Genomic DNA, 17,795 nt, shown 5'->3' with positions numbered 1-17,795 from the left:
GGATACCTGTGCATAGACAGTTACAATGTGACATGGGCTCTAGTAGAAGTAGGCAAGGAGTTTTAGGGGATCATTGAGAAGCTGAAGCTGTACCTACCTCAAAGATAACAGAAATGTCAAAGAGCTTGTTATTCTATCTCCAACTACTAGAAGGGTTTCGGTACTCTTTTGCTCAGGCAGTCACAGCCATCCTAAAGATATTTTATCCTTACCAACTACCTAACATCTTCATCTGTTTAATTTTGAACTTCAGATGCAAGGGATTGAGTTAATCATGGGTCATTGAGTAGTTCATCAATCCATTACCTAGTCACTTGTGAGGCTAGGCCCAGCAAGCTAGCAGGAGCCAGAGACACCCAGACACTGGAATTGTAGCTCTAAAAGAAAAGATTAATCTCTATTACACATCACTTGATTTACCACTTTATTCCACAAAGGATTGGAGGCAGGTGAGAGTTAGATCCTGGACTCACCAAGGTTACTGGTAATCCTTCCTGGGTCATCCATTTGCCTTGATTTGAAACCTTTGAAAAGAACACATACCTTGCAAACACCAAGGATGTTATATTGCTTTGGACAGAAACTTTAATTTCTGAAAATCTGAAATGTGTCTAAACAGAAAAGGATCATCAGCTTAATTCAGAACATTTTAGAGCTAAATGATTCTGCCTCCACTTTCTTACTACTTTTCTATTCTCTCCCACTGCCCCATTTCAGTGTCACCTCATCCTCAGAAATTTGCCAGCTTAAGTTTTGAGCCATGTTATGTTTCCACTATTTCTCCATTTGGAGGACCCTCCCCTGTGAATTAATTAGGTGACATCAGTTCAGGAAATAAATATTTTTCCAGAAAACAATGTTGCTTTCTTTTTGATCATGTCATGAAAAGTATAACTAAATGAAAATGAAAAGCAATGAGACAGCTTTCAATTCATGATCATCTGTTATAGTTGCTTATGTGTCTGTCAGCCTTGTGAACTTGGGTTCTGGGGGAAGGAATGCAGATTTTGGCATCAAGTAGCTTTACTTTATTTCCCAGTATAGTGGTGTATGAGCTGTGTATCTTAGATAAGTGACTTAGTCTGAGCCTCAGTTTTCTCATCTGCTAAACCAGGAATAATAGTGGCCTTGTGCTTCCTGCTTCCTTTGTACATGACATCTCCCTCTACCCATCAAGCCCCTTCTTTCTGTTTTCTTTCCACTTAATGTGAATTGTACCCATCCTTGAAGATCAAGGTCCAGGCACCATTTCTTCAACTGCTCCAACCTACTGTAATCTCTGCCCCCTTTGAACTCTTTATAATAAATAGATACTCTCTGTCTACTCAGTTAGCCCTTATACTCACTACCTTTGTAAAACATTATTATTCTCAGGAAGAAAGAAAAAAAAGCCAAAGAGGCAGATGGTTGTTTTGTTTTGTTTTGTTTTCCAAAAAACTGTTTTGTTTTGTTTATTTTCCACCAGTTTTCTGGTTCAGGCATCTCCCTCTACATTCTTGATTTTTCAGCAGTAGACTTCCTGGGTACCTCTTAGACATTCCATTGTGAGTTTTCTATCCATTTAGCTAGTTCTACTTTGAAAGAAAAAAAAAAAGAGGTAAAAACCTACTGCTACTCCCCGAGGGGAGTAGCAGGCTCTTCCTGGCTATTTTCCTTATCTTCCACTGGACCAGGAGAATTATGAGTTTTCCTGCAACAACTAAGATCAGCATTGCCATTACTGCCAAATGACAATGTTGGAAAACACAACACATTGGGCAAACAAAAGACCTAAGTTGAAACTTAAGTCTTTTCACTGCTGCTTACCTTCAGCAAAAACCTTCTCCAAATCATTGCTGACACTGCAGCCAATGCTGTTTCCTCTTCCCAACACTGTGACCAGACCCTGGAGTGAGCTAAAATGGTCATCCAGAAGCTCCCCTCCATTTCCATGCCCTTTCCCAGACTATAAACAACTTGTTCACTCTGGACCTGAATCTGGTCCTATTCCACTTCCATCTGGGACTGCCTTGCACCATTACCTTGGAAAATGGAGTGTTCCCTTTGAATAGGCATTCCTGTGATGCCTGGTCCTTACTTACAGACAGTGGTCAACAGTGTGTTCTGGATTGTATTGAAAAGGATGTCATCATCCCATTACCTCCAGATGCGTTGTTATCTTTCACTCTGCCTATCATCAACAAGCTCATCATTTATTTCATTTTTATCTTTGGCCACCATATACTTCCTCTAAATCATTTATATTTTTGTCATGGGGTGTGTGGAGCCAGGGCCTAATTTATTTCTTCCTCAGAGATATAAGAACCTATTAAGAACATAGCATTCTCCTGTGTATATTTACCAGTTACTACAAATACTGCATTTTCCAGGATAGCCTATGAATCTAATATTTTGTCTAAGCTTATATGCATATTCTTGTTTATATGTACCACTTTGAGGTTTGGAGAATAAGGTTGTCAGACTCTGATCCCAACTTTTAAGGAACTGTCCATTTTATGGTTCTATGCAAAACCACAAAACAAAAAGTAGAAGATTGTAAATAGAGGGTGTCAGGCTGATTAATAAAGATAAGAGTACTGTGTCATTTCAGAGCTATTTAGTGTCAGGAAGGTACGGAAATCTCTTTGAAGTGATATCACAAGTCATGGCCTTAGCAGAGTATTCTATCCATTCACATTTTTGAAGTTATAGACTTGTTAACATCTTTTTTATTTTTATTTTTTTCATTTTCACTTGAACATACATTTATTTATTTATTTTATTTAAATTCAATTAATTAATATACAAGGTATTATTTGTTTCAGGGGTACAGGTCTGTGATTCATCAGTCTTACATAACCCAGTGCTCACCACAACACATACCCTCCCCAGTGTCCATCACCCAGCCACCCCATCCCCCACCTCCCTCCCCTCCAGCAACCCTCAATTTGTTTCCTAAGATTAAGATTCTCTTATGGTTTGTCTCCCTCTTGTTTCTTCTTGTTTCATTTTTTTCTCTCTTCCCCTATGATCCTCTGCCTTGTTTCTCAAATTCCTCATGTCAGTGAGATCATATGATAATTGTCTTTCTCTGATTGACTTATTTCACTTAGCATAATACCCTCTAATTCCATCCATGTCATTGCAATGGCAAGATTTCATTTTTTTTGATGGCTGTGTAATATTCCATTATATATATATACCACTTATTCTTTATCCATTCATCTGTTGATGGACATCTAGGCTCTTTCCACAGTTTGGCTATTGTAGACATTGCTGCTATAAACATTGGGGTGCACGTGCCCCTTTGGATCACTACATTTGTATCTTTGGGGTAAATACCCAGTAGTGCAACTGCTGGGTCATAGGGTATCTCTATTTTCAACTTTTTGAAGAACCTCTATACTGTTTTCCAGAGTGGCTGCACCAGCTTGCATTCCCACCAACAGTGTTGAAGTGTTCCCCTTTCTTCACATCCTGTCAACATCTGTCATAGTGTGAGGTGGTATCTCATTGTGGTTTTGATTTGGATTTCCCTGATGCCGAGTGATGTTGAGCAGTTTTTCATGTGTCTGTTGTCCATTTGGATGTCTTCTTTGCAGAAATGTCTGTTCATGTCTTCTGCCCATTTCTTGATTGGATTATGTGTTCTTTGGGTGTTGAGTTTCATGAGTTCTTTATAGATTTTGGATACTAGCCCTTTATCTGATATGTCATTTGCAAATATCTTCTCCCATTCTGTCAGTTGTCTTTTGGTTTTGTTGACTGTGTTCTTTGCTGTGCAAAAGCTTTTTATCTTGATGAAGTCCCAATAGTTCATTTTTGCCGTTGTTTCCCTTGCCTTTGGAGATGGATCTAGCAAGAAGTTGCTGCAGCTGAGGTCATAGAGGTTGCTGCCTGTGTTCTCCTTTAGGATTTTGATGGACTCCTGTCTCACATTAAGGTCTTTCAACCATTTGGAGTCTATTTTTGTGTGTGGTGTAAGGAAATGGTCCAGTTTCATTCTTCTGCGTGTGGCTGTCCAATTTTCCCAACACCATTTGTTGAAGAGACTGTCTTTTTTCTATTGGATATTCTTTCCTGATTTGTTGAAGATTAGTTGACCATAGAGTTGAGGGTCCATTTCTGGGCTCTCTATTCTGTTCCATTAATCTATGTGTCTGTTTTTGTGCTAGTACCATATTGTCTTGATGACTGCAGCTTTGTAATAGAGCTTAGAGGCTATTGCGATGCCACCAGATTGGTTTTCTTTTTCAACATTACTTTGGCTATTTAGGGTATTTTCTGGTTCCATACCAATTTCAGGGGAAGAGAAATAATAAAGATTAGAGCAGAAATCAATGAAATAGAAACCAAAAGAACAGTAGAACAGATCAATGAAACTAGGAGCTGGTTCTTTGAAAGAATTAATAAGATTGATAAAACCCTGGCCAGACTTATCAAAAAGAAGAGAAATGACCCAAATAAATAAAATCATGAGTGAAAGAGGAGAGATCACAAACAACACCAAAGAAATACAAACAATTATAAGAACATATTATGAGCAACTATATGTTGACAAATTAGACAATCTGGAAGAAATGGATGCATTCCTAGAGACCTATAAACTACCAAAACTGAACCAGGAAGAAATTGAAAACCTGAACAAACCCATAACCAGCAAGGAAATTGAAGTGGCAATCAGAAATCTCCCAACGGATGGCTTCCCAGGGGAATTCTACCAACATTTAAAGAAGAATTACTACCTATTCTGAAGCTGTTTCAAAAAATCAAAATGGAAGGAAAACTTCCAAACTCTTTTTATGAGTCCAGCATTACCTTGATCCCAAAACCAGACAAAGACCCCATCAAAAAGGAGAATTACAGACCAATATCCCTGATGAACATGGATGCAAAAATTCTCACCAAAATACTAGCCAATAGGATCCAACAGTACATTAAAAGGATTATTCACCACGACCAAGTGCGATTTATTCCTGAGCTGGAAATTGGTTCAACATCCACAAATCAATCAATGTGATACACTACATAAATAAAAGAAGGGACAAGAACCATATGATCCTCTCAATAGATGCAGAAAAAGCATTTGACAAAGTACAGCATCCTTTCTTGATTAAAACTCTTCACAATATAGGGATAGAGGGCACATACCTCAATATCATAAAAGCCATCTATGAAAAACCCATAGTGAATATCATTCTCAATGGGGAAAAACTGAGATCTTTTCCCCTAAAGTCAGGAACATGGCAGGGATGTCCACTATCACCACTGTTATTCAACATAGTACTAGAAGTCCTAGCTTCAGCAATTAGACAACAAAAAGAAATAAAAGGCATTCAAACTGGCAAAGAAGAAGTCAAACTCTCACTCTTTGCAGATGACATGATCCTCTATGTGGAAAACCCAAAAGACTCTACCCCAAAATTGCTGGATCTCATACAGGAATTCAGTAAAGTGTCAGGATATACAATCAATTCACAGAAATCAGTTGCATTTCTATACACTAAAAATGAGACAGAAGAAATAGACTTTTGTTAACATCTTAAAAGATATGTTTCCTTGAAGTTGGGGGCTTGAAGGACCTGGAGGAGGATGTTCTCTGCATGGTGAGTCTACTTTCTCAGGCCTGCAAGCTGAGAGTCTGAGCTGGCTGGTGTGGCTCAGTGTGGCTCACATGGGGCTGCACAAAGCATCATCAGTAGGGAATCATGTGCTTCAGCTTCCTGGTGTGAAGCAGAAGCAATGACAGAGGTGCTAAAGGCTCTAAGATGACTTCCTCATTGGGAGGGTAAGATCCAGGGTGAGTCAGCTTCCTTTATCCCAACACCCCTGACCCCACTTCCTCTTGGCTAGTAAATCACATAGCATGCACAGCATGAGTAGGGAAAAGATTAGAACACTAGACAGGAGGTTAAAAGGCCCAGATTCTCATTCTGCTTTTGATGTGCACTGAAGTTCCCGGACAATGCATTTATTTCACTGCATCTTTTTGTCATCAGCAAAAGAAGGTAATTAAAGAAGATGAGTGGATTTTTATGCTTTTTAAAAATTGGTGGTAGTCTTTTATCAATAAATCTTATACAAAACCAAGGTACATAAAAGAATCAAAGCAGAGCCATGTTTGAAGTGGGCAGAGAAGTCTATTCACCTTCTCCTCCACAGAGCCTGAGAGCACCATATAACAGAGTCTGAAATTACAGGCCTCCACATCTCCAAGGTGATTTCCAGCTCAGACATTCTATGAGGAAAAAAAGTTTCACCCCTATCTCCGCTTTTTTTAACAAGGAAATGTAATTTCATTCTGCTTGTCTAATGTGAATAAAAGGAAAGGAATATGGACTAGGGCATGGTCATGTACTAAATGACTTCACTTTGTTCTTCTGCCTTCATGAGGATATGCAAACAGAGGAAGTAAAGGAGAGCTCTGTACCTCAAAGTGGTCATCCCTCTACTCCTCCATTAAGCAACAAAACAAAACAAATGAACATAAAGAGAAAAGATAACAATGTTTCCTGACAAAACATCCCTCTCTTTTCCCCCATTCTCACCTCCATGAAAGAATCAAGGGAGTCCATGAGTTCCTCTTTAAACGCCATTCCTAAACCCCCAGAAATATTAAGGCAGGAGATTGAAGTATGATCTGGAAGAGAGAAGGAAGAGGAAATGGGTGTGTAAGATGAGGCCTTTCCAAGATGGCAGGCCTGGGTGTTGGAAGGTCAGCCTCTCCATCCTTAGACATCTTTTTTGGTGGCAGGCTTCTGTCATCCTTCTCATTGTAAAGGGTATGATATCAGAATTAATAAAATAAGCCCTTGACTTACTCAGATTCCAGGCTGTTTATGCCACAAAGTACGTGATGTCTTACAAATCACTAATTCTCACAGGTCCATACATGAAAAATCTACTATCTTCTTCATAAGAAATGTAATTTTTTTAAGTTAACAGTGCTATAAAAATATACATATGCCCTCTAGGGTACCCTCTAATCCTACTCCCTGTCCTCTCGCCTTATTTTATCCATTTTTCCTCCTCTTTTTATCCAAATATGGGGATAAAGGAAAGGGATTGTCTGAGTTCATTTCTGGAAAAGAGGTAGGTAAAAGGGGAGAAGAGGATTAACCATTCTTTTTTTTTAAACATACCTACTGTCCCTCCACTCAAGCCTATTTCGCTCCTCTTGAGGTGAATATTTGTTACTTCATTCAGAGATGAGTCAGCTTAGCTAATGAAAACATAAAGAAGTCAGGTTATGTTGTGTTCATTCAACTGAATTCCAGGGAATGCACTTAGTCTCACACTAAATGCAACCTAAAAAGAAAGAAATGTCTTATTCAGTGCTGAGTTACTTATCTAATCTGGGAAGCTCTATCAGAAGGCTGTTATTACAGTGAGGGATTTGTGGCAGAAATTGGGCCATGATGTATAAACAGCTGATAAGGATTGGCACTTATTTTAAAACCAGAAAGTTAACCATTAAAAAAAAGTATAGACTTGGGCGCCTGGGTGGCTCAGTCGTTAAGCGTCTGCCTTCGGCTCAGGTCATGATTCCAGGTCCTGGGATCGAGTCCCGCATTGGGCTCCCTGCTCCACGGGAAGCCTGCTTCTCCCTCTCGCACTCCCCCTGCTTGTGTTCCCTCTCTCGCTGTGTCTCTCTCTCTGTCAAATAAATAAATAAAATCTTTAAAAAAAAAAAGTATAGACTCATAGAAGAATTTTAGAGGGAAAGGAAGCTTAGATGTGTAACAAATTATGTCAGATCGAGTGGCTTAAAACAGCAATTATTTATATAACTCATGAATTTGCAGTGGAGAACGCTTGTCTTTGTTCCATGTGGCATCAGCTGAGGCTGATTGCTGGGAGTTGGAGCATCCACTTCCAAGGTGGCTCACTCACATGGCTGACAAGTTGGTGCTAGCTGTTGGCTCAGAGCTCAGTGGGAATTGAAGGCTTTTGAGAACTCTTTCTTTCTACCTGACCTGCTCTGTGGGCTGCATAGTGGCTGGGTTCCAAAAGTCAGAATCCCAAAATATAAGTGGAAACAGCCAGTTTCATGAGGCTTGGACTTTGAAACAGCCACAGCATCACATCCACTGAATTCCATTGGTCAAGCATTCTCAGAGAAACCAGATTCATGGGAAGAATGTAGACCTAACCTCTCAATGAGAGAAATATCAAAGAATTTTGGGACTATATTCTAAAACTGCCACAACGTGAGATAGAGTTGTGTGTAGTTGTGGAGGAGGGTATGTTATCGGAGGGATAATATGATCTGAAAGCAACATTGGGAGACAAGAGGACATATATCCCACCTTCATGCCCAGTGATATGAAAGCTACAAGACCTAAACTAGCCACCACTTGAGTGGGCCACAGAGGAAGCAGTGTCCTAAGCCAGAGTCCTCTTAATAGGAAGATAAAAGGAGAATTCAGAGAAGGGTTAAGAATATAAGGAATTTTACTGATCATGACCATGAATTGTGAGAAAGTGTTTTGAGACTGGGAAGGGTAGTAGAATATATGTGGGACCTTATAAGGATGTGAACACAGGAGAAGTGGAGTGATCTAAGAGTCCGGTGTTTGTGTTAGCAACACCTATGAGTGTAATGAGACTGAACTCCATGGATTCAAGGCAAGTAGCAATGGAAAGATGTATGACAAGCATTATCCATTAGATGTGTTTGTTATATAGCATATGAGGAATAAGGACCAAAGGTATAAAAGACCCCCGTAGATCAGCACAAAAGAGAAAACTCAAAAGGAAAAGTGACAAAAGCTAGTGAGGCACAGGCAATTCACAAAGAAGAATGTCTCAGTAAGATGCTCAATCTTACCAGAAATCAGAAAAACACAAATTAAAACTACAGCAAAGTATTATCTTGTTTATATAAGATTGGAAAAAAAAATCTAAGAGCCTGATGATATATCAACTATTGGTAAGAGTGCGAAGCAAATAATAACTTTCATATATTGCTGGTGGAAGTGTAAATTGACACACCAATTTAACAATATGCTTTGTGATGGGGCAATTTCAATTCTGAGTGTATTGCTCTAGAGAAATTCTTGCACATATGCAAGAGCATATATATACACCAGAATATTACTTGACAATATTTTTATGGTAGTGAAAAATCATAAACCACCACAGAGTCAAGAACAGGAGAATAGGTAAATATAATGTAGAATAGCCATATAATGTAATACTCTGTGGCAGCTTACATGAATGAATTAGAGCTATGCATATTAACACAAATACATCTCAAAAACATAGTAAGTTACAAAGCAATTTATGAAGGATGCATTCAGCATGATACTAGTTCCTCAATAAAATGGAATGACAGTGATACCTACCTTGTGGAGTTGTAAGATCATGAGTGAATACAAAGAAGGTGCTCAGAATAGTGCTGGGCATGTTGTAAACATTGCATGTGCTAGTTATTACTATTGCTACTATTATTGTTGTTGATATATAAAAAATTTTGCATAGAAATAATAAAATCTTATCAACCTATCTCATGATTGTGATTACTATTGCAGTGAGCTGCACAGAAGATGTCATCTCTTTCTACAATATTTACTTCTTAAAAAAAAAATGTTTGAACTTACCATGGTAAATCTCAGGAAGGGGATACATGGGTGTTGTGGATATGCATACTCCTAGCAATCCATGCTAACACTGTCATACCCTCCAGTTTTGCAAAAGACAGAAGCCAGCCACCCAGGACTTGCCCTATTTTCTTAAGATGTGCTTTGAAATGACTTCACTTACTTTCTAGGAATAGGAGGACCAATTATTCACATGTTTGACTCATCGGTGAAAAAGGAACCAGGGACTATTTTGAGTGACAGACTTCCAATTTAGTGGAAATTATAAAATTAACCTAAAACAACCCTCCCTCCAAAAGTATAAGATTTATCAGGTTAATCATGGGGACTGTAGGTAATGCTATCCTTAAAGGAACATTCTCTAAACTCTCTTTCTGGGCCTTATTTCCAGAGGAGAGATGTTGAATGTATGGTGGTCCAGGTAACACTCTTCAGAAGTGGACATTGTGAGGTGGCAAAGTGACAGAGAGATGCCCCCTCAAGCTGGGACCATCTCTGAAGAAGTCTATAGCACTTCAGTTAGAATCCTTTTAGTTAAGAATGTTGAAGCACCTGATGTTTGGGATTGAAAGATGGGCTTTTGGAAATCCCATCATAGGGATGGTGAACTTTCATAGTTTGATGAGAGAGATTTGGTAAAATACTAATATTTGAACTTAATTCCTCACCTTCTGAGTTAGTAACAAGTATGCTCTGCCTTCTCCTCAGAGCTGCGTAGAACATGCCTAATTTGTAGAGCAGAGTCTTAGGACCAAAGAGATCAGGCCCTGAGGAACAAGCCAAAAGTTTGGGAAGCAGGAAAGTCAATAGAAACAGACTCCTCTCATTTTGCATTTGTGTGCTGGGCCTGTTCTCTGCTCAGCTCACTCTTGAGTCCTGATCAGCTGACCAGCACCAGTCATTAATCCAGCCACACTGAGAGGATTACCTCTGTCCACAAATGATTGATTATCAAGTGGGCCAGCCTTGTGACTGTTCCAAAGCCCTTGAAAAAGGGCCCACAGATATCATGTTGTTGTTACAATCTAAGTGGGAGCCTGAACCAAGGCAGAGAAACAGAAAGCTTCCTACACAGTTTCCCCTCCCACACCAGCTCCAATCTTCTCTACACTGCATGATTCATTTCCGCTCCTTCCCACCTGAGGGAGTGGAAGAGGCTCTATCCAAGTGGCTGCTACCCAGAGGCACGCTTACTTAATTGCAGTGAAAGGCACATCATTAGGTTCAGTCCAACCAAAAGTGTGCTCTGTATTCCCAGCATTGATTTTGGTCCTCCCAAGAACACTGTAAAGTTAACCTTTATTGAGCACTTAAACAAGTGTTTTATATGTTTAGTTCACTTAGTCCCCACAATAATCCTCTGTGGTATGTATTATTATTATTATTATCATTTTCATTTTAAAGATGGGAAATTAAGTCTTAGATTAAGTACCAGAGTTACACAGTATGCAGCAGAATGAATGAGTATTTGAAGTTGAGTCTGTTAGTCTAATTCCAAAACTGGTGCTTTTAATGACTGTAAAATGGTATTTGGACCCACTCATCCTATGAAGCTTTTCTAATTACTGTGAGGAGTAGAAATTACAATAGGCATGAACAGAGGACGTTACCTCATAAGCAGATAATTAGGCACATTCCATTTGATATCATGTGGAGAATCTACAGGGAAAAAATTATTATCTGCAGCTATAAATCTTATCAGGGAGAGGTGAATAGAAAAGTGAGTAAGATCAGGGAACAATTAAGCTAAGGCCTACTCTAATTCCTCAGGGTTTCTGAGGTGTTTTCTTAGGTATTGTTTCCCAATCTTCTCAACAATGTGTTACCACTCCTTTGTCCTAATCATCTTTGATAACTGTCAGGGTGGGACTTCCAAGCTAGGACATTGAGAATTCCTGAAAAACATGGAGGAATGGCCTGATGGGGGATCGGGGGTGGCTGGAATAACTACAAAGATAAATATTCCAGTTACCCAGAAAATGGCTCAGGACGGTGAGAGAATTGATGATTCCCAAGTTGAGTCTTGAAAGACCACTAAGAGCAAATTGCAAGGTGAGGAGCATACAAGACTTGGTGAACAGCATGAACAAAGAGATGGAAAGAAGGAAAGAGCATGGGATTAGGGCTAACCACAAATAATTTGGTTTTCCTACAGCCTGAAACATAAGGTAGGAAATGAAAAAACTGAAGCTGAGTAGACAGGCAGAGTCCAGAAGATGGAGTTCATCTGGGGCGTGTTAAAGGAGTTCGGAGTTTAGCTTATGGCTGGTGGGAAACCATCAGATGGTTTCAAGCAGACAAGTGATAGGATCACATTTGCATTTTTAGGTATTTGGCTCTGAGAGCTGGGTAAGACTTTGGGGTAGAAACCCAGTAAAGAGACTGTTGTAATTGTCCTGGCAAGAGATGAGGAGGGACTAACTCAAATCAATGACAATGAAATTGAAAGCAGGGAAGCGTACAGGAGATATTTGGAAATGGAATCAGAAAGACTTGATGACTGACAGGATATAAGAACTCTACAAGTGAAAGAGAATGGTTTCGCTCACACTCTAGGGGTTTCCATATTAGCTACTTCAAAGACAAGAGAATTGCTTTTTCCCTTTCTCTCTGCTGATGAAGCACCAGGGCTAGCCCACTGTATCCTCTATTTATGTTCATGGCAACTTTTTAGGGATTGTATCACCCTTCTTTGTCCCAAGACCTGCGTGGGGAACTATGCTGGCTCACCCTAGCAGATCTTCCTAACTCAAAATCTCAAGAACAGGATTTGGAGTAATTTACTGTTTCCCACATGGAAGGATCCTCAGGAATCTTTAGGCAAATTGCTTTATCTTCTACCAAGAGCTCTGCATCCCATGAGGCTGTACAGCTTCAAAAAGTCAGTGAAAATGTGGCATGACTTCTTTCCCAGGATAGGAAATTGTCTACTATATATCTTTGCACCCAAGAAGAGATGCAAGTGACATTTTAACCGCCAGCAGTGTACTTGACTAAAGAAAGGGGGGAAAACTACTTTGGCTACATCAGCCTCTAAGTAACAGTTAAAACCACAGAAGTAGGTGAGAACATTCAGTGAGAAATGTAGAATGAGAAAAACGGCATGATGACGGATTCTAGGGAAACACCAACTTTTGAATTACGTGTGGACAAGAAGGCTAACATTGGGACTAAAGTAACAGGAACGTCAATAGAAAATTTTACTATAAAAACCCAGGGGCAGAACATTTTAAACTAGGAAATAGTAATGAATTGTCAAAGTTCAAATAAACTAAGGTCAATGTGAAGTGTCCATTAGGATTGGTTGCTGATGGGCTTAACAAGAGCTGCTTCAGTGGATTTACTGGGGTAACAGATTATTAGTAAATTGAAGTTTGAATGGCAGGTAAAGAAATGGCTGAGGTAAGTAGAGGGGAGAAATGCTGTATAAGCATGGGTATCCACTGATGGAAAGGAGCCAGTGGAGAAGGGCAGGCTAAAGAAAGAAGAAAGAGTGACAATAACTGATGGAGCTGGGTCCTGTGGGAGACAGGAAGAGCTGGGATCCAGAGCACAGAGGAGTGTGCTCTGAACCAGAGAAATGGCAATTCATTTTGCTCTACAAATGAAGGAAAGTGTGGGGAGGGGTGGGGGAGTATGAATGTAGATATCTATATAGAGAAACAAGAAGTTTAAATATTTCATGCTTGATTGCCTCAAATAAAAAAGTCAGTATTTAGTGCTGTCTTGCACTGATGTTATAGTGACCCTAATCCACAGGGTTGGGTGATTCTCTTCAATGGTACCCAAACCCCTGGTTCAGGAACAAGGGTAACCTAGACCCTTGATACAGGGTTGGTTGAGTAAGTATGGCAGCAGATGTGTAAACACTGTGACTTTGCATTACAGTTAAGTTGCTTGAAACTGTACCATCAAATCACATAGTGACCCATCACTTAGATTATTTATTCTACATACACTCCATACATCAGCATTTTTATTTGCATGTAGCTTTTTTTTCTGCATGAAAAAGAAGCAGAGGCTTTTTATTGTTCTTCCTGAGGTAAAGAAAGGAAATATAGCTCTTTAAAAAAAATTATTTTATTATTTTATTTTATTTATTTTTAGATAGAGAGAGAGAGTAGGAAGAGGGCCAGAGGGAGAGGGAGAGAGAGAATCTCAAGCAGGCTCCATGCTCAGCACAGAGCCTGACACAAGGCTTGATCTCACAACCCCGAGATCATGACCTAAGCAGAAATCAAGAGTTGGACGCTTAACCCACTGAGCCACCCAAGTGCCCCAGAAATACAGCTCTTTTGACAAGTTATTTTCTTTTGATAAGTTGATCTAAAGCCAATCCCATGTATTTTGTTTGTTAATATTTCCTCAGAGTCTGAGGTTCTCAAGATTCATTGTCAGGCTATTTCAGAGGCTAATAAATGTCACCACTTTATGGATAGCCAATTCAAATAAAATGGATTATCATCAACTTAGTAAAAGGTACTATAATTGATTGAGTGCTTACCCCTTTGTACAGAATTAAGAGCTTCTGTGGACAGTAGCAGGAGTTCATGATTAGGAAAGAGAAACAAGTTAAACTTATAGAAAACGAGCTTATTAATAAAGAGGTTGAATTGTTCAATGTCACTGGATAAACCTCTATTCAGTTCTGGGACTGTAAACAGGTTGGATAAAAGAGAAGGAAGCAAAATGGGAACAAAACATTATGGAAAGTTAGTTCTAGACCTCAAGTAATTTTCATGGAATTTGGGACAGCAAAACTTAATCCTTTCTACATACTGAACAGTCAGTGAACAAACACTTTTTAATAGAATCCTTAGTCTGTTCTGTCAAGCAGGGGTCTGGCTACAAATTTATAACACTAGAGTTAGACATGTATTTAAAGTAGAGCTGGCCTCTGAATGCAAGATACCTTTGCTTAAATGAATGTCGAAGAATTTGAGGAATGTTGTAGAACTGAAATGTGAAGCTAGGAAAGTTGCTTTGGCTCTGTCAGAGACAAAAATTGTTTAAATACTTTAAGGCTTAGAATACCTATGAGGGTATGTGCCTCAGTGTCAAGTTAGGGGAAAATCAGTTTCAGTGGAATTCAAACTGGGTCAGCCTGCTCTAGATAAAGTGGAAAATGCTAAAAGCCATAATGAGGCTAGGGAACTGGGTTAGAGGTTAGTTTCCTGTCTTTCTGGGGTGAAGTTCTCTCTGTGCTCCTCTCTTGGGATACAACCTGGCAGATCTGAAGAACACGATGCATATGAACCATCAGGGCAAAGGGAATACGTATAAAACTGCTTAACCTCCCTGCCCTGACTTTTACTTTCCTCAAAGCAACAGCTTTCTCTCATTCCATATCCTCTAAGCAGCTGCACCTAAATTCATTTTCACATCCTGGACTGGCTCTCTCACTCTCCTACAGCGTACATTCAAACCATTTCTCTTGGGTCCACTTTCCTTGGGCTCTTTGGAATCTGACCTTGCCAGTGGAATGCCTAAACAAATGCTTCATTATAGAAAATCCATTAGGGTTTCCTTTTTATTTTATTTTACTTTTTTAAAGATCTTATTTATTTATTTGACAGAGAGAGACACAGCGAGAGAGGGAACACAAGCAGGGGCGGGAGGGAGAGGGAGATGCAGGCCTCCCCCCGAGCAGGGAGCCCAATGTGGGGCTCGATCCCAGGATCCTGGGATCATGACCTGAGCCTAAGGCAGACGCTTAATGACTGAGCCACCCAGGCGTCCCAATTAGGATTTCTTTTAAAAAATCAATTAAAATATGCATATGTGAAACCATATCTCAGTATCTTCTCAACCGAGTTAAATCCCATGGAGTTTCTTTCTTCAAAATTAACGATTTACGTCTCTCTGACTGTCCTTTTATTGCAACATGGTCATAGTATATCGCAGCCAGAATTGGCCAGAGGCAGAAAACAGGATGGCAAGTTTCCCTGGCCAAGTCTCCAGAGAGCTTTGTGAGCATCATCACAGCCAACTGTTGACTTTCAGTTTATATAAATCCCAGGGCAGATTGGAAAAATTGTTATTGTTAAAAACAAATTGAAGAGAACTATGTGTGAATCTAAGCATTCCCCAGGATAAAGAGAACAAGAACACAGTATCATTCCCACTTGGATCAACAGGAGCTCCAATCACTTAAGACAATAGGAGAGGATATACTTTTTTCAAGGGAAGTCTCTCTGAACATTGATTTCACACTAGGTGTGCACCTGATATAAATGATTTTGAAGATACACAGATCAATGAAGGTATAACCAATATAAATTAAATGCACAGGTCTCTGTAAAGTTATGCCATTTTGCTCCCAGAAGGAAATCACTACGTGTGTCATGAAAATAAATTTCAATTTTAGCTTTCCTTTGCTCTCAAAAGGTTTTACGTCTCAAAACTTTGCTTTTTAAAAATATATAAATTTTGGGGACGCCTGGGTGGCTCAGTCAGTTAAGCGTCTGCCTTCAGCTCAGGTCATGATCCCAGGGTCCTGGGATCGAGTCCCACATCGGGCTCCCCGCTCTGCCGGGAGCCTGCTTCTCCCTCTGCCTCTGCCTCTCTCTCTCTCTATCTCTCATGAAAATAAATAAAATCTTTAAAAAAAAATAAAAATATATAAATTTTGGTTTAACTAAAGAGTTAAGAAGACTTCTGTGAATAGATGACATCAAAACCTAGTGAAATTTGGATTATTATCATCATTAATACTATTGACATAAAGAAATGTGGGTTATATCAGTGCCCACAACTCAGTGACTAGCACTTAGTAAAAGGTCATCAAAAACAGATGAGTAAGTTGGAAATAAATGAAATAAGAGAACGCAACTTTTTTTGTGGTGATGACCTGTGGGACTCTAGAAGCTAGGAAACTATTATTCTCCTTGCTGCTCTATTTGTCCTTCCTTCCTTCCATCTTTAAAGTGGGCTTAGTTTTTTGTAAGACCATGTTTTAAGTTTATTTGAATGCAAGTTTTTACTTATTGTAAAATTTTCTTTCTTTGGGGGAGAGAGAGGTACTGGATGAAAAAGTAATATCAAATATTATATCATATTATAGGAAGACATGATTTAAGATACTCTGAGTCAGGCACTTAATATTTTTTTTAAAAGATTTTATTTATTTATTCATGAGAGACAGAGAGAGAGAGAGGCAGAGGGAGAAGCAGTCTCCCGAGGAGCAGAGAGCCTGATGCGGGACTTGATCCCAGGACCCCGGGATCATGACCTGAGCCGAAGGCAGACACTTAACCATCTGAGCCACCCAGGCACCCAGGCACTTAATATTTTACAAAAGGATAAAGTTTTAACGTGGCTTAGCAGTGGCAGATGTGAAAGCTTGATGCTGTGTGGGCTCTAGAGTACACCACCGGGGTCAAATTCTGGCTGCAATATACTATGACCATAGACAAGGTATTTAACTTCTTTAAGCCTTAATTTACTTATCTGTAAAACTGAACAACACCAGTACCCACCTCTTGAGGTTGTTGTGAGTCTTGCTCCATGTAGCACTAAGAACATGTTCAAAACTGTTAGCTTTATACGTCTTTCTTCAATTTCCTAGGAAATTCAAAGTTCTCTTGGATTCTCTAGATAATTGTAGCTATTTGGATGTGAATACAGACTGTAGAAAAGAGGAGAGCCATGCAAAGAAGTGAGTCTGGAGAGAATGATATTCCTAGGATTGCTGTGTAGATTCTTCATAGCAGGAGGTACAGAGAATATTTAAAAGCAACAAGAGTGTTTTTGGGTCAAGGGGAAGGGCTTGATTTGGACCAGCTGCTGGCCTTTTTAATGAAAGGAACTTCCATGGCAAAGAGCACTCTCTGAATGCCTGCCAAAGTTGAGAATAGCACTGACTACAGAACTCCCTTGAGTAGAAATAGAAGCACTTTGCTGTAAGGTGGGCCCCTCCTTCAAGGCACAAAAATGCCATCTCTAAATGCCTCCCTGACCACCATTTTTTTGAATTGCAGTTCTTACCTCCTCCTTCCTATCAACCCCTGCATTCTCAATCCCTCATTCCTTGCTATATTTTTTTTCTCCATAGAACTTGTTTTCTAACCTATTTTATATTTTTCTTACCTGAGTGTTCATTATTTAAAGTCAGTCTTTCTTCACTTGAAGTTACACAGGACAGAGAAGTAGGTCTGTTTTGTTCATGGATTTATCTCTAAAGCCTAGAATGGTGCCCGGTACATAGTAGGAGCA

At 39.5% G+C, this 17,795-nt stretch overlaps 1 long non-coding RNA gene across 1 annotated transcript; it reads right to left on the bottom strand.

The window, feature by feature from the left end:
- Positions 1-2,887: 2,887 nt before the first annotated feature.
- Positions 2,888-17,284, bottom strand: LOC123845408 (uncharacterized). Its single transcript, XR_006791036.3, has 4 exons — positions 17,060-17,284; positions 7,122-7,201; positions 6,528-6,619; positions 2,888-4,263 (listed from the first exon to the last, which is right to left on the bottom strand). It is a non-coding gene; the product is annotated as an uncharacterized LOC123845408 (long non-coding RNA).
- Positions 17,285-17,795: the final 511 nt, after the last annotated feature.

Source organism: Mirounga angustirostris, unplaced genomic scaffold, assembly GCF_029215605.1.
Source record: "Mirounga angustirostris isolate CCGP_5_RB_7025 unplaced genomic scaffold, mMirAng1.0.hap1 SCAF_6, whole genome shotgun sequence".
Classification (NCBI taxonomy): domain Eukaryota; kingdom Metazoa; phylum Chordata; class Mammalia; order Carnivora; family Phocidae; genus Mirounga; species Mirounga angustirostris.
This window is presented reverse-complemented; position numbering and strand designations above follow the sequence as displayed.